The sequence below is a fragment of the Symphalangus syndactylus genome, chromosome 4 (genome assembly GCF_028878055.3).
Source record: "Symphalangus syndactylus isolate Jambi chromosome 4, NHGRI_mSymSyn1-v2.1_pri, whole genome shotgun sequence".
NCBI lineage: Eukaryota > Metazoa > Chordata > Mammalia > Primates > Hylobatidae > Symphalangus > Symphalangus syndactylus.
The window spans coordinates 125,194,982-125,219,562 of record NC_072426.2 but is presented as its reverse complement, the minus strand read 5'-3'; the positions used below and the strand labels follow the sequence as shown (position 1 = coordinate 125,219,562).

The 24,581-nt window shown below is 44.1% G+C and overlaps 1 long non-coding RNA gene across 1 annotated transcript in view; it reads left to right on the top strand.

Moving 5' to 3' along the window:
• Positions 1-8,448, top strand: part of LOC134736503 (uncharacterized) — a 32,209-nt gene extending 23,761 nt beyond the window's left edge. The window contains exons 2-3 of the long non-coding RNA XR_010120567.1: positions 7,346-7,435; positions 8,161-8,448. This is a non-coding gene — a long non-coding RNA (uncharacterized lncRNA). The remainder of the gene's footprint in view (positions 1-7,345; positions 7,436-8,160) is intronic.
• Positions 8,449-24,581: the final 16,133 nt, after the last annotated feature.

The following is a 24,581-nucleotide window of genomic DNA, read 5'->3' as shown; positions in this document are numbered from 1 at the left end:
AGAGGTGACGTCTAGAGCGTGGCTCAGCCCCACTGCCTCTTGGTCTCTCGGGGATGGGTCACTCAGGGTAATGGCTCAGCCTCTGGGCTGTGGCTCAGGCAAAGAGCGGCTGCCTCCAGCCAGGAACTGGGTGCGGATTCTGGAGTATGCCCAGTCTCAGGCTCTCAGCCCCTCACTCCCCATCCGAGGAGAAAACTCTCCCAACCATAAAGACATGAGTTGCCTTGTTGCATTAAACCGCATTATAAAGAAATCCATTAGCCACTCTGAGCACTGCTCTCCTCTGGGGCTTCCCTTGCACAAAGATATTTTATCTTTTTAATGAATAAAACATGCTGATTTCCTACAATTAAAGAGTGTGGTGGTAATGGAGAATTCTCAGGAAGGATTCTGAAACCTGTGCACTGTGGAGCAGAGGACCGAAAAACCCGGCTCTGGGGCTTCCTGTCTCTGCCGCTGAGTGATGCTCCTTCCCCAAAGGTCCTTGCTTCTTCCTTCCTAGAGTCCACTGCGCTTCCCTGCCTGCCTGACATGGCAGCCCACCGACGAGGGAACTGCGGTTCACTGAAAAATCACTGACATGTAGCCGACCGAATAATAGGAGAGAAAGCATACTAATTCATTCAATGTGTATCCACGGGGGCTTCAGAATGAAGACCCCAAGACACGGGGGAAATTGTCTGTTTTTATGTTTAGGCTTAACAAAGTATGGACAGCCAGGTAGAAGTCTGATTTGACAAAAGGGAGGATGATCTGATGTTAATAGACTGAGTCAGAAAACCCAGTAAGACCTGTCTCGATTCTTCTTGGCCTCTCTAAAGCATTCCTTCCTTCTGGGTGTGGGGCAGGGCCTCTCTGGAATGGGGGTCTTGTGACCTACAGTCAAACCAGGTAGGTCAGATATGTTCTTTATGATCAGTTTTCACAGATAATATTTTTAGATTTTATGGCCAGCTTTAGGGAAAAAGGGTTCTGGTTTCTATAACCTGCCTTGAGAAAGAGGGATTCTAGTTTCAATGGCTGACCTTGGGAGAAAATGGGACTGAGAGGAGGGCAGGAGAAGGTCAGAGAGAAAAGTTTGCTTCTGAGGCTGCTGCTGAGGCCTTCCTTTTCGGGTACTGTTTTCTGAGCCCCAACAGAGCAGCAGGTACTCAGGAAGTTTCTACTGTCCACATCAGGAGAGATGCGGAAGCACTGTGCCCTGTCTTCCTGCATTCTCCCTTCTGCATTCTTGTTGGCTCTGGTTTCTCCCTCTCTCCCAAAAGCCCCAACTAAGTGTGAACTGTAATAAATAGCTGTGGAGACAGGCCAGCCTGAAAGCTAAGGCCAGACTCTTACTACGTTCAGAAGACACAGCTCCCAGCTAGAGGCCACAGCCATTTTCCCAGAAGTGTAAAGTGACTATTAAACCTGGCTGTCAATGATTTGCCCTTGGAGGAGCTAGAAAAACATGCTGGGAAGACACAAAGGGTTGGAGTTTTAGGGAAAAAGAAAATGAAATGCACAAAGCTGTGTAACTTTTGCCCTCCCTCCCTACTCCTCGCATTTTGCTGGGGGTGGGAAAACAGGGAAGGAGCTCTACCCAATGTGTTTAGCTTGGGCAAGACCTGCTACATCATTTGCAGGACATAGTGCAATGAAAATGTAAGGCTCCTTGTTCAAAAAGCAGGACAAAGCACTAAAATTAAAAGCTTTTCACTTTCTTCTGCAGTCTTTCTCAACTTGTCACGGAGCTTTTTATTTGCTATTTAATGTTGTTCTAAGTAAAAAATTAGAATTTAAAATTATTAGCCCGAATTTTACCATTCTACTTTATATTGTGCAATGCCAGCTTTAAATGCAAATTTAAGAGCATTTAACTCATATGCAGATGCCCTGACATTGCACAATTTGTATTTCATAGCTTGTATGTGCATACGTATTTTGTCCTTTCCAGAAAAGAGGAGATGCTGTCTTTATTTTCCTTTGTGACATACACACATTCTACTGACATTCTCTACCTTTGACTTACTGATGTTAAGGAAGGACTGAAGACAAAAGAAACTATGGGCTGCTCTCTCTTTCCCTTTCCTTCTATGTCACCATTTTCACTTAAGTGGTTGGTCAATACAAGGAATTAACACTAATGCTATGTGCAAATGGGATAGGAAGAAATGGCAGCATGCATTATGCACACCTCTCCTCTGCTCAGGTGCGTGCACTACTTCACAAAAGACAAGTTTAAAGATAAAATGATTATGAATTTCAAGATGGTGACAGTAGAGCATTAAGTCAATCTGTCCCCTGGCTGCAGCTTAGGAGGGGAAGCACCAAAGACCCACCCTACACATGGGCACAGCACAAGCCAGAGGAACAGCAGCTGGCTGCCCTTGGTTGTGATGGGCCCTACCTTAAAAGTGGCTTGGAGGGGACCAACAGTGCTTTCAGCATTCAGAAAGAGGCCCACATATAAGCAGGGACATTGACATCCCAGTTTGAATAGGCTGCCTGGAGGGGTGAGGGAAGGAGCATCCGCCGGCGGCCTGTGACCCAACCACAAAGAGTCAGGGAATCATCTGTCTCTCTCTGAAGACTTAAACTAGCCACAGACAGAGCTTGGAAGGGCATGGGGATTGAATTTACTATATTGAAGTGATTTACCCAAACATCACTGTTGGATACTGTCCGCTTGGTGGGTCTTGGAATAAAATATTAAAATCAGTTGTACAAAGAAAGCTCTATTTCCACACACCTCCTTTTTGTGGATGGTTGTAATTTGTGAAATTTTCATCCTGTAAACATCAGTTGAGCACTCACTGTGTTGCCAAGAACTATTTTAAACACTAGATACATATTTATCTTCACATTTAAGAAGACCCCTAGCACCCTGAAATTTTGCTTCAAAGCACTTCCCCATTTTGTCATCGTACATGTATTTGGATGCTTATTTTGACTAATGTCTGTCTTCCCAGCTAGACTGAGCTGCCTGAGGGCAGGGACCATATGAGCCAACCAGCCTTCCCCAGCAGCTTGCTAAATGCTGCATCGATGATGGTGCCAGTGTACAATTGTTTAGGCCATGTGGTACACAAGAGCAAGGCATCTAAAGAGGTAGTCTTCGCATTGAAGACACTGTAGGTTTCAGTTTGTGTGATGACAGCTTTCTGGCAGGTGGAAGTATGTCTTACTCTAACATATTCAATGTAGTATGACAATTTCCCAGCAAATAGAAGTAAAATGTCTTGAGCAAGGGGTGCCTTTTCTAACTTTCACAAAGACACTATTTAGACTAGTGCAGCATTGACTGATTGACTAATCAAAACATCTCACTTCACTATTAGTGACTGGGAGCTCTGTCCGATTAAGATGTTGCTACTAAAAACAAAAAAGTTATATATATGTACACACACACATATATAATGTAATATATATGTGGTTTTGTAATATATACATTTATGAAGGAAATGTGATATATATACACACACATACATATAAATTCCTTCATAAATACGAAAGGAACAGGCCATCCTGCATCAGCCATTTGGCTGCTTTCAAATACTGAAGACTCAGAGGAGTATTTGATTTGCTTCAAGCTGAAATATAACTACATGAGCTCTCTCTGCTCTCTCTCTCTCTCTTCCTCTCTCCTCTAATAAATAAGGAAAAAATAAAGTCTTTTCTCACCAGTTCTAACAACTGGCCTTACAGATGGGATTCATGCCCCAAAATGAATAAATTCCAGGGTGGCAACATGCAGATTAATTAGGCAGGAAATCATCTCCCTGCAGCAGCCCGCTCCGCATTCTCTAACAAGACTAAAAATGATTTGTGCCACCTGTTTATGGCTCCAAGCATTTGCCTTGGTCCTTCAATGACTCTATTAAAAACTTTTTGATTAACTTGGTCCAATGGTCAGCTTTTTGTTTGTTTGTTTCTTTGGAGTAAATAAACAGAGGTTCCGCATCCTTGTGCCTAGAGAGCCATCTGGGTGAATCAGCAGCAAGTAGTTAAGCTTGAAATACCAGGAGTGTAAACACCACTCTCAGGTCTGACATTACCTGCAAGACTCAAAATTTGTCTGATTCATAAAAACTCCATTGCACAGGTGTGTAGAATGAACTTTCTTTCCCATTTATTTTAAGGACATTTTAGCTGTCAGGAGTTAGGAAGAAGGTGGCTTTGTTTTTTACAAGGCTGCAATATTTTTCACTGTTAGATGTTGAGAGGTGATTGCATGTGTGTGTATATACAGACACATTCCCCAGTTTGGACCCGAGTCATAATAAATTTATGTGCTATTTACACATGGCTCTAAATCATTTCACTAAGAGAAGCACACAGCCTAGGAATTTAACTGTTCTTTCTGGTGCATAAATGACTATCCCTGTCAAAAAAAAAAAAAAAAAAAAAAAAAGAAGAAGAAGAAGAAAAGAAAAGGAAGCAGCAGCTTTCCCTGTCACCAGCAAACTAATGATGATAGCTTGTTCTTGTCTAGCACCGAGTGAAGTGCTCTCCCAAGTATGAGCTCATTTGATTGTCATAAAATCCCTGTGAACCACCCATCGTCTGGGAAGTGAGGAGCGCCTCTGCCCGGCCGCCCCGTCTGGGAAGAAATGAGAAGCGCCTCTGCCCGGCCGCCCCGTCTGGGAAGTGAGGAGCGCCTCTGCCCGGCCGCCCCGTCTGGGAAGAAATGAGAAGCGCCTCTGTCCGGCCACCCCGTCTGGGAAGAAGTGAGGAGCGTCTCTGCCCGGCCGCCCCATCTGGGAAGTGAGGAGCCCGGCCACCTCGTCTGGGAAGTGAGGAGCGCCTCTGCCCGGCCGCCCCGTCTGGGAAGTGAGGAGCGCCTCTGCCCGGCCGCCTCGTCTGGGAAGTGAGGAGCGCCTCTGCCCGGCCGCCCCGTCTGGGAAGAAGTGAGGAGCGCCTCTTCCCGGCCGCCCCGTCTGGGAAGAAATGAGGAGCGCCTCTGCCCGGCCGCCCCGTCTGGGAAGTGAGGAGCGCCTCTGCCCGGCCGCCCCATCTGGGAAGAAGTGAGGAGTGCCTCTGCCCGGCCGCCCCATCTGGGAAGAAGTTAGGAGCGCCTCTGCCCGGCCGCCCCGTCTGGGAAGAAGTGAGGAGCCCCTCTGCCCGGCCGCCCCGCCTGGGAAGAAGTGAGGAGCACCTCTGCCCGGCCGCCCCGTCTGGGAAGAAGTGAGGAACGTCTCTGCCCCGCCGCCCCGTCTGGGAAGTGAGGAGTGCCTCTGCCCGGCCGCCCCGTCTGGGATGTGGTGAGCGCCTCTGCCCGACCGCCCCGTCTGGGAGGTCTACCACGGAGGCCAGAAGCAATGTGGGGGCTGGACGTGGTGGCTCACGCCTGTAGTCCCAGCACTCTGGGAGGCCAAGGCGGGTTGATCACTTCAGGCTAGGAGTTCGAGACCAGCCTGGCCAACATGGCGAAACATATGAAAAATACAACAGACAAACCAACCAACCAACCCAGTGACAACAAAACAGGTCTACCCTGGAGTCATACTCTAATTTTTTCTATTTTCCTCCCTTTCTGATCCTTTATCCCACTTTCTTTTTCTTCCTCTTCCTTCTCCTTCTTCTTTGTCAAATAGAGGATTGAGTTATTATCATTGGTCCATATAAAGTCCCTCTCTCATTTATTTTCTTTAATTCCCACTCCCCATTTCTATTCCCCGTCTTCCCATGTGCAACCTTCCTAATATGTTTGATACGCATCTTTTTGTTTGTATGCATTTTTAGAAAATGTTTATTGTTTTGTGTGCAGAAAAAATTAATAATAAAAAAAAGAAAAAAAAATCCCTGTGAAGTGGGAAGAACAGGAATTATCAGGCTGAATTTTTTTTTTTAATAAATGGAGAAACTGATGCTTAGGAAAGAAACTGACCTTCTCAAGTTCATACAGTTTGTGAGTGTTCCAAAAACAAAAAAAAAAAAACAAAAAAAAACTAGACTCTGTGGATTATGCTATCCAGTAGTCCAGCAGTCTTTCTAATCTACACTGCATCTGTGAGCCACTAAGGCTTACCATCCACTGCATGTTCATGCTCATGTGTTTTGGACATTTTGGTATAATACTTAATTTCCTAAGCCTTGGGCAGTTACTGAAAAGTTATGCTCTATTGTGGATTTGGGCCTGGATAGGACTAAGCACCATCACAGATGGACATAAGCATACTTATTACTGAACTCATGGAAGACATCACCATTCAATCACCTTTCTCATTGGCTAATGGCTCAGATCAGATCAAAAAAGAAGTTAGATGAAGTCCTTGTGTCCTCAGAAAACACAGCATGATTTGCTTCAGAACATACTGTTCTTTGATTCCTAGGGTGCCAAAAGAATAATCACTAGCTTTGCTTTAGCTTGCTTCTCACTCCTTCTGAAATTGGAATTCTCACTGAGGAATTCTTCTCAAGACGGTGTTCTAAACAGCCTCTACTAATTGACCAGTGAAGGAAACAAAAAATATTTTACCCTAAAATATACTTCTTTTTTTTTTTTTTAAGACAGAGTCTCACTCTTGCTCTATCTCCCAGGCTGGAATGCAATGGCGTGATCTTGACTCACTGCAACCTCCGCCTCCTGGGTTCAAGCGATTCTTCTGCCTCAGCCTCTCAAGTAGCTGGGATTACAGGCACCTGCCACCACACTCTCCTAATTTTTGTATTTTTAGTAGATACGGGGTTTCACCATGTTGGTCAGTCTGGTCTGGAACTCCTGACCTCAAGTGATCCACCCACCTTGGCCTCCCAAAGTTCTGGAATTATGGGCATGAGCCACTGAGCCCAGCCAAATATACTTCTTTGGCATAATTTGATATGGCTATTCAGAGAGGCTGCAAGCACAAGAATAGCCTTGCAATTTCCTCCCTTTTGGGGGAAAAGGAGATTTGCATCTGCGGAGGAAATAAAGTGAAGTAACTAGGACATGCAAACAGGACTTTTCTGAGGCAACCCCTTGTCCAGAGCTAGGAAAGATTAACTGATGGGGAGAGAGAGAAAGAGAGACAGACTCAGAGTCTGACACCTTTGAAGATCTGACAGAGAAACTGTTATTACAGGCTACTATCTATCTATATTTTAAGGGTTGCTACCTATGAGGTTCATCGGCATAACAAGACCATCCTCACTAGCCAGGCTAGTGGTCTTATGCTAGCCTTCTTCTCTTCTCTCCCTCCTGTAACCTGTCTTGCCATGCTCCAAGCCCCTATTTTTTCCGTAATCTCAGGATGGTATAAAACTTCAATCATCAACCCCCCACCTTTAAGCCTCATATTTTGTGTATGATTCTCATGCCCATATGCATGTCAATAAATGTGTATGCCTTTTTTCTTTCAACTATTATAAATTTGTTTTATAGACTCAAATTATCGAAACTTCAGGGGAAAAATTTAAACTTTCCTACACCAGAATCAACATGAGAGAAGAACCTAGTTGCCACCCCAGCCAGGTATTTTTGAGGCAACTGTTTTTGATTACATTGGTTACTATATAGTCACTATATTATTTCATTCCTAATCAAGTCATGACAAGTGCTAACCATTATCCCTCATCACTAGAACCAGGACATTAACACCTGAAGCCTCTTAGGGCATAAAACTGGCTGAGCTCAGTGGTTCATACCTGTTATCCCAGCACTTTGGGAGGCCAAGATAGGAGGATTGCTTGAGACCAGGAGTTTGAGACCAGCCTTAGCAACATAGCAAGATCTCATCTCTACAAAAATAAAAATAAAAAATTAACCTGGTGTGGTGGTGCATGCATGTAGTCCTAGCTACTTGGGAGGCTGAGATAGGAGGATCACTTGAGTCCAAGAGGTCAAGGCTACAGTGAACCATAACTGCACCACTGCACTCCAGAGCAAAGCCCTCTCTCAAAAAAAATTTTTTTTTTAATTAAAAAATAAACCCTATCCAGACCTGCCACACCCTCTGCTGGGTGTGATTTGAAATATATGCTGAGCCTGGACCATTGGTTTGCAAATGAATCTAAGACAGGTCATCTACCATCCCCCACTAAGCCTCCACTGCTATAGCTGGAACCATAAAATGACAAAAGTAGCATACACTCTTCACACTGTATGTAACCCAGTATCTTAACCTCAAAATGTATTTTGAAGTTTCATTTTCTCTCTTCTTAATCTTAAGAAAACCCTTCTTCCTCTTTCTATTCCAGACACTCCCTTGCACCATATTTGCTTGTCTAATGATGTACTTGCTTAGAAGTTCCAGGGGCTAATCTTGAAATAAACAAGGCATAGAGATCCAGTTGTGGAAGTCTCCCCCACCTAGAAATTGCCTCAAGGTAGTTAATCTACAACCCGACCATTGTCAAAATGGTCCCAGTTCATACTCCAGGTGGACAACAACTCAAGATAGCCATTGGAGCAAGATATGGCGACCTCCATCCTGCACCACTCCCACATGCTTCCCATACCAAGTTTCCCTTCTCAACCCCCTTCACTCAGCCTAAAAATTTGAGATGGTTCTTTGAGACCTAAGTACAGCCATTCTTCTCAATGTCTAGCCTTTGAATAAAACCGCTTTCCTCCATTCCACCTTGCTTCTCGTGTTTTGGCTTCCGAGCGGCAAGCAGCCAGACCTGAGTTTGGTTAAACCTGGTCATTGTGTGTCAAGCTAAACTCTTTAATTTTTCTCATAGAACTGTGGATTTATTTGAATATCTATTGTCTGTCTTCAAAAAAATAGGCTATAAATCTCTACAATCTCTATTAAAGGGAAGCTGGTGGACCTCTCCATGCCCAAAAGGGAAAGTGAGCATTCCCGGTGGCTTCTTCCCTGGCTTGCTTCATCAATAACTCCAGACCAGAATGCTCTCTCTGCAAGGAGGGTCTCAGACTTCTTTCTTGAACAGGAGAGTGAGCACTTTCTGCACCTCCTTCCCCAGCTTGCTCTAGTGAAAATCCCAGCCCTGCTATCTCTCTGTAGAAAGAGGTTGGAGAACTATGCTGGCAAGAATGACAGCCATCTTCCCTGGCTTACTCTAAAGATAAAGTCTTGGAATCTGTCATTGGGAGGATGCTGGGGGACCACTCCATGCCTGAAAGAGAAAGTGAGCACTCCCTGCACCTTTCTCTCTGGCTTGCTTCAGTGATAACTCCAGACCAGAAATCTCCCCTTGCTAGGAAGGTGTGAAACTTCTGCTTGCTCAAACAGGAGAGTGGAAACTCCCCACACCTTCTTCCCTGGCTTGCTCCAGAAATAAATTCAAATCTGCAGACTCTCCCTGGAAGTAGTTTCTGCATGCTCCAACTTTTACAGCTTCCACCTGAAGGACTAGCTCCTAAATCACCTCACTATGGGAGTTGACAGACTCTGCACTCCTGAGTCTCCTAGACCACTGAGAACAAAAAGGTGACTTTTAAACTTGTAAATTTTCAGCAGTCATCTCAAAGTGAGTAGTCTGATCAAGAGTACAAGCATCTGCTTCAGACTCTTTCCTTGATGTAGAGCAGAATGAGTGGAGATAAACTCTAGCTCTCAGTTTCTCTGCAAAGGAAGAAGGAACTAGAACATACATCTAACACCATCTGCATCCCACCTCTCTTAAGACAATAGCACAACTTGACACTGTAATTCCTTTTTCTTTTTCCTTCTTTCTTTCTTTCTGTCTGTCTTTCTTTCTTTTTTTCTTTTTTCTTTTTTGACAGGGTCTCATGCTGCTGCCCAAGCTGGAATGCTGTGGCATGATCATGATCATGGCCCACTGCAACCTCAACCTTCTGGGCTCAGGTGATCCTCCTGCCTCAGCCCCCACAAATAGCTAGGACTACAGGTGTGTGCCACCACACCCACATGACACTTTAATTTCTTGGAAGCCACTAAGAACAAAAACAGTAGGTTGGGGACATGCACAAACAGTTTAGAGGCACCTGGAATGTCTGGTCAGGCAAATTGGGCAGGAGCAGCTCCCAAAAGAGAGCAGTATAACAAGATTAGGGAAGGTAGTTTTTAAAATCTAACATGCAGAGACCAACGCAGAGAGTGAAGGAAAATGAAAAAAACAGGAAAATGAAGAAAATATCTTCTGAATAAAAGAACAAGATAACTCTCCAGAAACTGACTCAATGGAATGGAGATATGTGATTTACCTGACAGGGAATTCAAAAGGACAATTGTAAAGATGTTCTCCAAGGTAAGAACAATGCATGAAAAAACTGACAACTTCAACAGAGAGATAGAAAAATGTTAAAAAAAAAAAAAAAAAAAAGGAAGAAGAAGAAGAAGAAGCAAACAAACTGAAATCATCAAGCTGAAGAATAACTGAATTCAAAAATTCAATAGAAGGCTTTAACAATGACTAGATCAAGCAGAATAAAGAAGTAGTGAACATGAAGATGGGTTATAGAAAATTATACAATATGAGGAGAAAAAAGAAAGAAAACAAGTGAAGACAACCTAAGGGACTATGGGACATCATCAGGTGGAATGATATGTGCATTATCAGAGTATCAAAAGATGAGGAGAAAGAGAAAGGGACAGAGGACATATTCAAAAAAATAATGGCAAAAACTTCCTACTTCTGAGGAAGGAAATAAAAACCTAAATCCAGTAAACTCAACATATACCTAATAGAATGAGTCCAAAGAGACTCACACCAAGACACATAACAATAAAATTGTCAAACATTAAAGACAGAGAATATTGAAAGCTGCAAGAGAAAAGTGACAGTTACTGTGAGGCCTCTGAGCCCAAGCCTGCACATATACATCCAGATGGCCTGAAGTAACTGAAGAATCACAAAAGAAGTGAAAATGTCTGGTTTCTGCCTTAACTGATGACCTTACCTTGTGAAATTCCTTCTCTTGGCTCAGAAGCTCCCCCACTGAGCACCTTGTGACCCCCGCCCCTGCCTGCCAGAGAACAACCCCCTTTGACTATAATTTTCCACTACCTACCCAAATCCTATAAAACGACCCCACCCCTATCTCCCTTTGCTGACTCCTTTTTTGGACTCAGCCCACCTGCACCCAGGTGAAATAAACAGCCTTGTTGCTCACACAAAGCCTATTTGGTGGTCTCTTCACACGGACGTGTGTGACAGTTACATATAAGGGGACTCTAATAAGACTCTCTGAGGGTTTTCAGCAGAAATCCTGTGGGCCAGAAGGGAATGGGATGATATATTCAAAAAGCTGGAAGATTAAACAAAATAAATAAACCTGCCAACTAATAATACTAGGAAATCCCACTCTTCAAAAATGAAAAGGAGATAATCACTTTCTCAGACTTAAAAAGGGGGGGAGTTGCTAAGTAGAAACATAAAAATATACAAAAATATAAAACTCATTGGTGAAAGTAAATATATGGTCAAACTCAGAACCTTTATACTATAATGGTCATCTGAAAACCAATTATATCTCTAGGATGAAGGTTAAAAGACAACTATTAAAAACAACAATAGCTACAATAATTTGTTAAGGGACACAAATTATAAAAGATACAAAATGTGTGACCAAAAACAAATTAGGAGGAAGTAAAAGTGTAAAATTTGTGCAAGCAAAGTTATCATCAGCTTAAAATAAACTGTTATTCGTATAAGATGTTTTATGTTAGTCTCATGATAACCACAAAGCAAAAACCTTTAGTAAATACACAAAAGTTAAAAAGAATTTAAGGCATACCACTACAGAAAATCATCAAACCACAGAGGAAGAGAAAAACAAAAGATCTACAAATTAACCAGAAAAAAATTTAACAAAATGGCAATCCTAAGCTCTTACATGTCAATAACTACTTTGAATGTAAGTGGATTATATTATCCAATCAAAAGATGTTGAGTGGCTGAATGGACAAAAATGTAAGGCCCAACTCTGTGCTGCCCAGAAAAACTCATCTCACCTCTAGGGATACAAATAGACTGAAAGTGAAGGGATAGAAAAAGATATTCCATGAAGAAACAGAGAGTAGAAAGGTGGTTACCAGAGGCTGGGGGAGAGGGGTAGAGATGGAGAAAGATGTGATCAAGGGTACAAAGTCTCAGGCTGGAGTAACAAGCTTTAGTGATCTATTGCACTGCATGTTGAGCACAGTTAATAATAATGTGTTACATATTTCAAAATTGCTAAAAGAATAGATTTTTAACATTCTCACCACAAAAAATAAGTTGGTGAGAAAATGGATATATTAGTTGGCTTGATTGAATCTTTCTAATACAGTGTATACATCAATCAAAACATCGCATCATCACATTTTATCCCTTAAATATGAACAACTATTTTTTGTCAATTAAAAATAAAAAGTAAAAAATAAACTATAAGCTCCTTGAAGGCAGGGAGAACTTTGTTATTTCCTGCACAAGAATAGTGCTAGACATGTTGTAGATCCTTGATAAATATTTGTTGGTTAATTGACAAGAGGAGAAGAGGGAAGAATACCTATTTGTGCCACGCATGCTGGGAAGTGGATTCATTTCTAGGCATGGGATTTTATAGAGAATCACTAAATCTGGGGCGTTTGAGATAATATTATGTAGGCCTGGGCTTTCAGAAATATTCTATCCATCTATTTTTTTAATTTTTTTTTATTCAGTCAGCAAGTATTGTCGAAACACTTATAATGTGCCCAGACATATATGGTAAACACCTCTGACAGCAATGATTTGCGCATACCCTGAGAATGACCCCGTATGGCTGACACGCCTGAATGTGTGTTTGGAGGGGATTCATTCCTTATCTGTGAGGAACATCTGAGCCCCCAGCCCATCCTGTGGAACAAGGGCTGTACAGGGGATCAAGACTCTGAGTTTTGGGTTGGATGAAGATTGCCAGGTGGAGGCTGTTAGGGGAAGGGTGCTAAGTGAAAACGCCATATAACTGCATGCGTTTTGCAAGTGGTTGTGGTTCTTCTACCCAGCCTACTGCCACTGGGCCAAGCAGTTCTCCTGCCCAGCTTACTGCCACTGGGCTGTGTAGTTCTTCTGTCCAGCCCACCACCACTGAACCAGCAGTTCTCCTGCCAACCTGCCACCACTGGACTCTCTCCCCTGTATGCAAACCCCCAATAACCCCATGTCTCAGTTGCTGTCTCTGGGTCTCTTTGGCGTCTTGAACCTGGTGCCATCCTCCTTGGAGTTGACAGGAATTTAGCACAATTGGTGAGCTATCTAGAAGGCTGGAGAAAATCCTGTGAGCACCAAGATGATGGGATCAGGGAAGGGGAATCCACAGGGGAAATTCTGAGCTGGCCGTCCATATCTATGTGGGACCTGAAAGCCACTATCCTTGATGGATGGGGTTCAACATGTGAGCACAAGGATGCCCCAAAAATGCTAAAGGATCTGGAAGAGTTGTTGCAGGAGATGGCTCTGACTGAGCAAGGGTCAGATGCCCAAGTGGTTGCAGCTGCAATTGGCTGGCTGCTCTACAGAGTAGCCACTGAAGCTGAGTTCACATTGCAGGCAAGTGTTTGTCAGTTACAGGATGAACCGCAATTAGAAAGAGATGCCAGGTTAGCTCAGGCTGAAACACTGGAGAGCTTACTGTCCTGCCTGCAGGCACAGGATGACAAGATGGAGACCCTGGATTGTCGGGTAGCCCATTTGAATGGTCACCAGCCGCCATATCAATGGGTCTGAGCTATCATGACTAAATCCTCCTGAGACCCTAAGTCCTGACACCCTATGGAGAGCTCTAGTGGGGAGGAGAGTGAAGACTGGGATGAGCTTTTAGAGGTTCCCATCCCCTCTGTGCATCTGATGGTCACCACCGAGATAAAAGCCGACCCAGTGTGCCCATAGCAGGTAGCCCTGCAAGACTTGCCTCTGCCTGGAAGACCACAGTGCACCACCACGTGGGACCACACAGCTGTGGAATTGGTAGAGCTGGAAAATAGGTTCAGGCAGAAGGGGAGAGAGTTGACTGTGGAGTGGCTTCTCTGTCTCTGGGACATGGGGGCAGAGGGTGTTGTACTCTCCGTAAGTGAAATGGCATCCATTATAGACCACTGGGTCTCGAGGCAGCCCCTCTGTGGTGCTGGTAATGGGGATCAGGCTGTGCCCTTGGCTGGGTGACTGTAGGCTGCAAGGCAGCCTTGCCAAGTAAGGGAGATGTCCCCACATCTCCTTTGCAATGACAGACTGTGGAAGAATTGCAGGACATCCTCTAGGAATTAGGGATGTAGCATGCTGTCTATGCTGGGCATTACCAAGGTCCCAACGATGAGCTTTTCAGTGCTAGTATGAAAGACACCATCTTATAGTTGGCACCAGCCAATGGTATGGCACACTAGTGTCTATCCTGAGCCCCTTGGTAGGACAGCCAGTGTCTCTTGTGGCTCAAGCAGACACTGACTTGGAGGAAATGGTGGGGGGGAGGGTACTACATGGGTGAAGGGTACACACTGCTGGAATGAAAGGAGACAGCCATGGGACCCATCAGGGTGACCCAATAACAAATGTGGCACAACCTCTTAGTGGCAGGGACACCTGCTGTGAAAACAGATAAACAGCCGAATGCTGTTCTGGTCAGACTAAGGCAGAAGCTCAAGTTGGAATAGCTCCACTAAGGAGCCTCAGGTACATCCCACTGCCCCTCCCACAGAGAGATGGCAGGCACCAACCTCTTTAACTAGGATGCAGGAAGATTCTGGTCAGGATTCTCAGGGCAGCTTAGGGCTGGGGAACCATGTTCTGAGAAGCATCGAGGTATGGGAATGTCTGGGAAATTAGGTGAGATATGAAGAACAAAAGAACAAGAGGAAGCCTGGAGTGTTCTCAAAGAAAGCAGGACAGGAACTTCTCAAAGCCAAACGATGCAGCAGGTGGAACATTCCCTTACATGATTGAGCAAGGAGACAGATTCAGGCTTGGGGAGGATGACAGTGGGATGCTTAGGTGCGTTCCCCTAGGTGTTTCTCCATGCTGCCCACCTTCTCTTCTCTCCAGCATCTGTGATTCAGGCTAACTCCCGCTTTTGAAGCCAGAGGTCTGCTGAAGCTAACGAGGCAATGGTAATGACTGAAGAGGACCATGATGAGCAGGGCCAATCGCCCAGGGCTCAGGGCAGTCTGCAGCCTCTCCTGTGGCAGTCCCCACCCGTTTGGCATCATGGAAACACCAGCACCTTATGGCCTTTCTCTGGGCAAGGCAGCACCTCAACCTGCCAGAGACTTCCTAGAAATCTACCCTTCTCCCTTTCACACCTTGCTTTGCTGTTGTCATTTGCTTTACTTTGCTTTGTTTACTGAATGGCCCTTGCTGGTCTCCAGCAGCAAAGCAAGGCCGTTCTCCTCCACTCCCCCTGCTCCTCCCACCCCTCACCCCCATGCAAACAAGGACCACGTCTGCATGTCTGCCCTCTGCCAAGGTCAAGGATGCTGATGAGACCTTAGGATCAGCCCTGTCTTATCTCCCCTGCTTTCCCCAGCTGAGCAGGGAGGTCAGACCTCAAGCTGCTGAAGAGGCCCAGATGCCTGCCAGCTTGGGTGGGCACATTCTTTTTTTTTCTCTGACTCTTGTCCATGGCTTGTGGGCTCTGGATTGCCTTTCCTCAAAAGAGAGTGGTAACAAGTGCAACTTGGGTATAAACTCTGGGAAGAAAAAGCAAAAGCAAACTTTTTAGACCTCTATGGGTCCGACCACCACATTCCTCATGACCCTTCTCCTCTGGACTTAGGGGCCACAGCCCCAGAGAATTCTGGACTGCTGCCTGCTTTGCTGGGCCCCTTGGGATGTCTCAGGTGCACGTGACAATTGAGCATCAACTTGAGAGCTATCTTCAGGTCATGGGGCTTTACATGAAAGCATCCATTGCCACTGAACTTGCAATTCTGACCACTCACTCAAAGCAACAAGTGACTTTTGATGTCATCCTGAAGAAATGTGCCCTTTCCTGCCAGCCCTTGAAGCAGTCAATCTCCCATCTTGCATATTGTTTTTGTGACCAAACTGCATTGCTTATCACATATGATTGATCGGATAAAAATTATGAGCAAAACATTCTGCTAGCTTTTCCTTGTCCTGTCATCTGGTAGAAAGAGATTTTTCCTGAAGCAGGTGAGAACCTTTTCTTTCCAGAAGTGGTGAGGTTGCTGCCTTCCACACCCGGACACCCGGAGGGTTTTCCAGGGCTGTGTTTTTAGACAACAACATTCACAGCATGTCTTACAGATTTTGAAAAGGCTATAGGGTAGTATACCATCTATCTAGACATTTAAAAGGCATTTAAAAATGCCAAATGTCTGTTCTCTGGCTGGTCAGGTGAGCTTCTTTCTATGCTTCATTTCCAGAGGGTTCCTGTGGAAGTCACCAGCACATAGAGAGAAGGGAAAATGTGGTTATTCTGCATCCATTGTACTGCAAGGAGATCGGGGCTGATGTGGCTGGCCAATTCACAACCTGTCTCTAATGTATTCCTGTTTGAGAAACTGATCATGGACAGCTAAGTGAAATGCGATTGTAATATATGATGTGCTCCCAGGAAAAACCGAGAGTTGATGAGAGAGATTCAAGCAGCAAACAGCTCCAGGGGAAACCCGAGAGTGGGAAAGAACTTTTCTGCTGAACGAGGCTCTTACTTCTCATTTGCAGTGGGTTAAGCTGTTTCCAGGATGCCATTTTCTGTCTCTGATAATGTGTGTGTGTTTTGTTATATTAGCCCAACATTTGGCAAATGGTTTCCAAGTCCAAACATTTGGTATTATTTTGTGCTAGGTGAACGTGGCGCTCTAGGCAGGCTCAGGCTTGATTCAGAAATCTGGCTATGAGTGTGCAATAATTTGTCTGGATCGTTTTATTTCACAGCCAGGCTGTCCTTGAAATGCTTAATTCACAGAGAGGGAGAGCTGCTATTTGTTTTAGTAGCCCACAGTCGAGGAAAGAAAGTGGGATTGAAAAAAGTCACATGTCTCTCTTGCCAAAGACCTGGATCCCCTAGCTTGGTTTCTCCCAGGTTGCCCCCAGTTTTGGACTGATAACCTAAGTCATATAAAAGTTGATAGGCATTGACTAATACCGAGAGATACAAAGTAGCCATAGAGTATAACTAAGGAAAGTTTGTTATTATAACTAAGTCCAGTTACTATGTATAACTAGACTACACATAATAGACTAGTTAGAGAACTGAAGCATGTAAATAGGGTGCCATGAGGAATAGTACCAATATTTTAATCAGGCATGTAATTAATCAGCACCTATTGATTACATCAATCCATTACTTTTTCAAAAATGTGAATTGAGTGTCTCCAGCACCATGCCAGGTGCTGGGAATACATCAGTGAATTAGACACTAGCCTGTCCTCAAGGAGGTCACAGTCCAATTGGAGAATCTTAGAAGTAAATCAACAATCACAGTACACAAAGACAAGGGCCATGATGGAAAGTCCGGGCAGCTGGAGGAGTACGAAGAAGGGTTCCTAACTCAGTTGTGGGGGAGGAGAATGACAGAGTCAGAGAACACTTCCCAGGCCAGACAATATCTACTGAGTCCTGAAGGGCGGACAATAACCAGTTGGTAGCTAAGCACCAGGTGTCAATTAGGTTCATGACCTACTCTGGTGCAAAGAACTAACTGGAAGCAGAAGATGAGCACAGGATGTGTGGTTTAGTGCTCTTGGGATTCAGCATTGAGCACGAGTCAGAATTTCCAGAGGATTTGATGTGGGTCCAAGAAGATTGAAAAAGTTCACCCAGGTAGGCAGAAGAGCAGAAGGCCCTCTGTGAAGGAAACAAATTTACAGGAATGAGAAATGGGATGCTTAGAGGTCAATAAATGTTCATTGAAGAGTACATGCTTCTGTATGAAAAACAAAGTCATCTATGACATGCTTCTACCCCCAAGAGCAAGAGTCAATAAACTTTTCCATAACGTGTCAGATAGTAAACATTTTAGCTTTATGGATCACACAGAATTGGTCCACAGGCTATGGTTTGCCAATCTCTGCTCTAGAGGCTCACACTCTTATTGAGAACACAAAATAGAGATACGAAAACTGTATAAAGCCAAATGACCTTGCCCGGAGTCTTGGAAGATTAGTAACAAGGCCTGGGTCAGGTTGTGGAGAGCTTTGAACATCAAACTCAGTGTTTGGACGTCAGCTGGTAAGCAGTGAGGCACCACTGACGGCTTTCAGCAAGGGATTGCTTTTTGGAAGATCAATTTTGCAACAAGATGCAGAATGGATGAAAGCATAGAGAGCCCGGAGGCAGGGAAACTTGTAAGAACTCTGAAGTGGTACTCAAAGTATCAACTGAGAACTCAGATTCTGCACGTAGTGGGGGAATGGAATGGGAAGTACAGGGTGAGAGATATTTCATAGTTTGATGACCAGATATGAGGTCTGAAGGGAGGAAGGAAACGCAGATTCTTTGGGTGGCTAAATGGTGGTGCTGAATGAACAGATACAAACATTTGGGAAAGGAACATGGTATGAAGGGACAATTCATTTATCTCAATGTATATTACTTTAGAATTGATAGTGGTACATCCACATGAAACTGTTCATCTAAAATACTAGGAGAGCTCATCAGTGTGGCCAGTACTGCAAAGTAGAATTGTGGGCCACGCATGAAAAATCAATAGCAACAAAAGGTAAGAAGGTTAGTAACAATGGACACTCATGGACAGCCGTTATCCTGCCAGGTATCGCTTTAGACATGTTACATGGATTATCTCCTTTAGTCACCCCTACAGTCCTCTGAGGCATATATTATTATCCTTATCTTACAGATATGGAGATTGAGCCTTAGAGAGGTTAAGTGATGTGCCCAAAGTCACACAGTTAATAAGGTGTTACACCACAACTAGAAGTCATGTGTGTGTGCCTTGGAAGGCTGTGCTCACATCAAACCTCAGCCTCTTGGTTCAGGGGATTTCCTTCCTGCATGCAGAAGTTTTCTTTCCTCTCCACTAGCCTGTCGAACTCAGAGCCTGTGTTCACTCTTGCTTTCCCAATGTATATGGAAAAATACCTTCTTTCTTCACTAAATTAACCAAAACCTCCCATGGTGCTACTCACACGCCTACTCATCCTCTGCAAGTCTAACTTCTCTCCTGGAGGCTCCCTCACTCTCTTCTGCCAGAAATGAGACCCGGGGACAAACAGCGGTATCATCTATATCCCTGCTGTAGCTGAGGTCACTGAATTCCCCTGATCAGTTCCTCTCTCACAGCGTAGCATCTAGACTTCACGATCATGGCCTCTTCCCCTCGCCTTGTCTGGCAGCAGGGCCAGTTCACACCTTGCATGTGTTCCTTCATGTTTTAGCTCCCAGAGGTAGATGGCAAAATAACCACAACCCTTCTTCTTCCTGCAACCATGCCCTTGAAACATGACTCTGAAGCCCCTTCCATCAAGAGGTAGAGTCTGTTTCCCTACACTTTGGGTCCAGGCTCTCCTTGTGACCTGCTTTGACCATTAAAATATGGTGGAGTGATATTTTACCCATTCCAAGCCTAGGCTTTAAGAGTTCTTACACACATTCATTCTCTTTCGAGACCCCTATCTCTGCCTGGGCTAGCCTGCTGTGGGAGAAGAAGCTATGCGGACCAGAGAGGCATAGGTCATTGTCCCAGCCAAAGCCTGAGACATGAGACAGCCCAGCCAAGATGAACACAACCACCCACCCACCCACCCAACACACCAACACCACTGACTGTGGGTGCCTGACGGAGCAAGCTGTGCCCAGACTAAATTGATGATTTACAGAATCTTGAGCTAAACAAATGGTTGTTCATCTTTTTTAAACTACTAAGTTTAGAGATTTCATAGCAGTATCTAATACACTACCCTTGTCTCACTAAGATATCAAAAATATCTACATTTGAGTAGCAATCAGCTAACCGCATTTTATTCTAGAACTTCCTGGACTGCACATATTTGAGGACTCAGTCACCGACTTGCCTGTGTTTGCTATGAGTCGCCTACAGAACTGAAAATGGGAAGCAGAACTAGGCTGGCTATACTCCTAACCACAAGGACACTCTCCTTCTCAAATGAAAAGGCTCTAATTAAAAGGCAGGAAAGATCAGGTATCTCTGGAGTTCACTGTTAAAATTGTCAAAAAAAACCTCAAAGTCGCTTTGCTTCTGACTATTCATACATTGGAAGACTAATTAACTATGACAAGCTGACCAGTGGAGACCATTTTCATAAGGATGACACGATGATGGATGGGTCCATGCTGTTACAATGTCATTGCTAAAAAAGACGTGATGAGTCCAAGTTCCAATTACTAAGATTCATATACAATACAGAGGTCTTTTTCAAGCCACAGAACCCCATTGCAACAGGCTGACGTGTCATCTTTTCTGTATTTAAGAGCCACATTCATGGGCCGGTGACATACTGAGCTATGCATGCTAGGCCTTCTCTGCATCTGGCAGCTGGAACGAGACCCAACTAAGTCTTTTGCTTCAGGGCTTTGGGTACCAAATGAGGCATTAGCACAATAGAAACACCCAACCCAGAGCAATGTTTTCCCATCTTCAGACTTGGAGGCCAAGAGGCCATAGCAAGGACATTATGTAGATATTTATACAACCATTTAAAACATAGCCACTCAAAAATGTCAAAACCATTCTTAGCTTACTGGCTGTAAAAAAGTAGGCAGCTGGCTGGATTGGGCCCACGGGCTATAGTTTGCCAACCCTTGCCTGAAATAAACAAACTTGTTAGATTTCTCACTAGTGTTATATTTCTGCAACTAAAGTTCTCTTAGTTACAGAAAATTTCTCTTAGGTACAGAAAATCTGGTCACAAGAAGTTTGAAAAATAAATTAACATAAAATTATATACAGTCACATGTTACTAAGATATGTAACATATTATATTAGTATATGTTATTATAATATACAATTTTATATTATATATAACACATGATATATGTATTAATATATTACATGCATTAAATTAATATATGGCTATGCTAATATATTTTATATCAATATAAAATATGTAAATATGCTAATATATTTATGTCAATATAAAATATACTATAGTAATAAATTATATACAGTAATATATTAATTATTATTTGTTTCAGCTAAAGTCACAAACTGTTTTCTTTCCTTCACACAAAAGCTGAAGCTCCCTCATATGGTTCCGGATGTTTCTGCTAACTCACAGCTTACCTAAATCTCTCAGTGTTGTAAAACAAAAAATACTCCCTTGTTTTACAAAACGGGGAGATTTGTCTAAAAAAAGCAGCAAACAAACACTGATTTCATTATTGGAGGTGGATGGAAGGGAGAATTTTGCAGTCTCCTATTTTTGTCATCTGTTGATCTAAATGTCTTTTCTGTAAGAAAGTTGAATACTCTGTGACACTAACATTTCGAATTTAAAATTTTTAGTTGGGAATACATTCATATGATTTGAGAATCAAATCCATATAAAGAAATATCTTCTAAGAAACCCTGCTCTTCCTCCATTGCCATCCACCCTGTAGATAATCCGGTACATGTTTCCAGGGCCGTTCCTGTTTGCCCCCTTTTATGTTCCAAATGTAGCCTATTGCGCATGCTGTGTTGTACTTTCCTCTGTTTTCCTTTAACTTAGGATCTGTCCTGGAAATCTTTCCATATCAGTACATAGAGAGGTGGGGATGGATCTAAGAGAATTGAAATTAAGCAGATTTATGTTATAAGCAGTTTATTAAGATATTTTAACTCTATAGGGGTACAGAATTGAAATAATGTTGTTTTCCAAACTGTCTCTAATTCTGCTGAATCCAATCCCTTTTTTGCACTGGGTAGTGTCTCCCTCAACATTTCAACCTGACTCCAAAACTTGAAAATTACTTCTACTTATTAAAACGGTCATTTTCAGTTTTTAAGAGTGGTTTAAACACTTATTCCACACACTGTCCCACGGGCCGGATTTAAGTCTCTTGAGGCTTGGCGTGGAGCACTCATTGGGTGGCAGGGGTGGGGGGTCTGTACTCACACTCTCCCCCTTTCCCTTCAGTGTTGGGGTAAGAACGGGGACAGGGAGGGAGGACTTTCTCCTTCTGTTGTTGCTATGGAGAAGCTGAGGCCCTCCTTTGGGGCCAGTCACTAGCTGTTCATCTGGCTCACTGCCTGTGGGCTTCACAGAGACAGGTGGTGGTGGCTCTAGCTCTTATAGGCAGTGGTGGTACGTATGATTAGGGATAAAATGCTGTTATAAGTAGCAGAAAATCCAAACAATTGTGGCTTAAGTAAGAAAGAGGTAATGAGAAGTCTGGGGCTATTACCGTGGCTTCACAATGTTGTCCTTGACTTAAGCTCGTTCTGGCTTATTGCTCTGTCATCCTAGGGTAGCACTCTCATCCTCATTCTCACAAAATAGCTGCCAGAGCTCCAGCTATCTCATCCAAGTTACAAGAAATAAGGAAATAAGGAAGAGCGAAAAGAGCTAAAGGAGGAAAGAATATTGTCCATCACAGGAAAACAAACCTTCTGAGATATCCCCAGCAGGCCTCCCCTCGTTGACCTATTTTACTTGAACAACCTGAGCTGCAACTAGGCAATGTGATTTTTAGCCAGGCATTTTAGCCAGCAACGTTTTTTCCAAGAGAATTGGACTTCTCTTCATAAAGTAGAAAGTGAGAGTGGCTGTTCAGTACATAAAACACCATCTTTGCCATATGGTTCCTTGCAAGATTCAGCCACATTTTCCAGTGAACCACCAGCACGTGACCTCACAGTGCTCTGCTGGATGTGCCTCTTGCAAAACTGTAACCATCAAGTACATCCACCCTCTACCACCCCCACCTCCAGAATCTACTGGTGTGTGTGGTATGTGTAGGATCTACCCTCAGTCCTCCTCGGACACCAGAAACCACAGAGCGTGCCCTTGTCCCCTGTCTGCCTGGCCATCCTGCTATTCTAGCCCTCTCTCACCGGCCTCTTCCTCCAAGTGCCCCCTACGGGGCCAGGCACCCTACCCTTCTGGAGGTCAGCAGTTTGCAAACAACTTAATTGGGACAGCCCAATCTTTATGAGGGGCCCATTCAGGAATCACTCTTCTCTCAGCAGCACTGCACTTCCCCATCAAGGCACCTGCCTTCAACCCAAGTTCTCATAGATTACCAGAGGGCTGGATAGTAGTACTGTGACTATAACCATTCACAGTCGCGGGTGATTTCCTGAACTTAGTTTGTCATCAATTTAGAGCCTTTTATTCCGAGTCTTAGGCTTTAGATGAAACTCTGGAGTGACCAGAAAATTCCCCTTGTCTCCCAAATGTGCCCTATTATACTTTGTGTGGACTTTTTCACAGCCGTCTGCTCCCCAAAAAAGATGCTCCCTCACCTCCCTGATGGTGCAGTTCTAGGGTTAATGGACTATTCCGACCTTCAAGCCCCATTATTTTTTTCACAAGTATTTATAACTACAGATGCATCAGCCATAAATGTACATCCCAACCACCTCGAATCAGAAAGAAGCTGCGTGTCGAAGCTTAAGTCCAGTTAATGGGTTTGAAACAGTTGTTGGGCTTCGAGCCTCATTGCTTCTATCCTTTTAAAAATCTTTAGGGTAGTAAGTCATACCAGAGGAGATGCTGTAATCCATGTCACAGAAAAAATGCCTAGTTTATTTTTTCTTACATTCTGAACTTTATTTAATGCATAGGGGCTTTGGGAGCTTCGAGAGAGAACCGGGGTGTATGTGTAAGTGCTGGGTGAAGCTAAGAGAAAAGAAAGAAGAATCTCAAGGAGTCTTTTCATCATCAAAACTCCTGCCTCTGCAGGCTCCCTCTCTCATCCTATTTGCTGTTACCTTCCCCCAACTTCCTCCAGGGACAGATCATTCCCTTAAGCTCAGACTTTCATTCTTCAACTACCATAGCAATTTGGGTTGTTTTTATCGTGAGTTCCACAAGTGAGCAACATTTGCAGACTTGCCTAGGAGACCTAAGTAGTACCAGGAGGGACTGATTCTACAAAGTATGCTTGGCCAGAGGCCTTCACGGAGGCAAAGTCCCTTTGGAGACCACATAAGGAGTTCCAGCAGAGGCCAGGCCTGGCTGACCTACCCCTGTTCCTGGGCCCTGGATCCTGGCCCAGTCCAGCTCAGCCCTGAGGAGACAGGTCCGGAGAAATGTCCTGCTCTCTTCCCTGATCCACTGCAGCCCTGGAGACTCCGGGATCAAAACTTGTATCTTGTCTGTTACCCTTCCATGCACGGAATGTAAGCTCCATGCATGCAGGGAATTTTGTTTGTTTAATTCCCTACTGTAGCCTCAGTGCCTAGAACAATGCTGTCACACAAAAGCACAATAAACAGTTGTAAATGAATGACAAATCTAAGGTCTAGATTTATCTGTACACTTTGGGTAGTCTCCATTGTGCCTGCAAAATAATTGTTCTCTTCCATTGAGATCTTGCACAGGGTTCCACAGGCTGTCCCAAGTTGCTGGTTGACCAGGTGAGAGGCAGGCTAGATTCTCAACAATAGGGTAAGAGGGCACAAGAGGAAGCCAGGCCTAGGCAAAAAATAGTGTGGGAACATGAAGTTCTGCAGCTGACTTAGGGCTTAGGCCTGGATCCTGGTCACAAGCCGATCAACTGGAGCAAATTCAGATCTGATGGGTCCCATTTGGGTGTATGCACCAGAGGCATGTCCAGAATCCTACAGAAATTGTGGAGCTGGATAA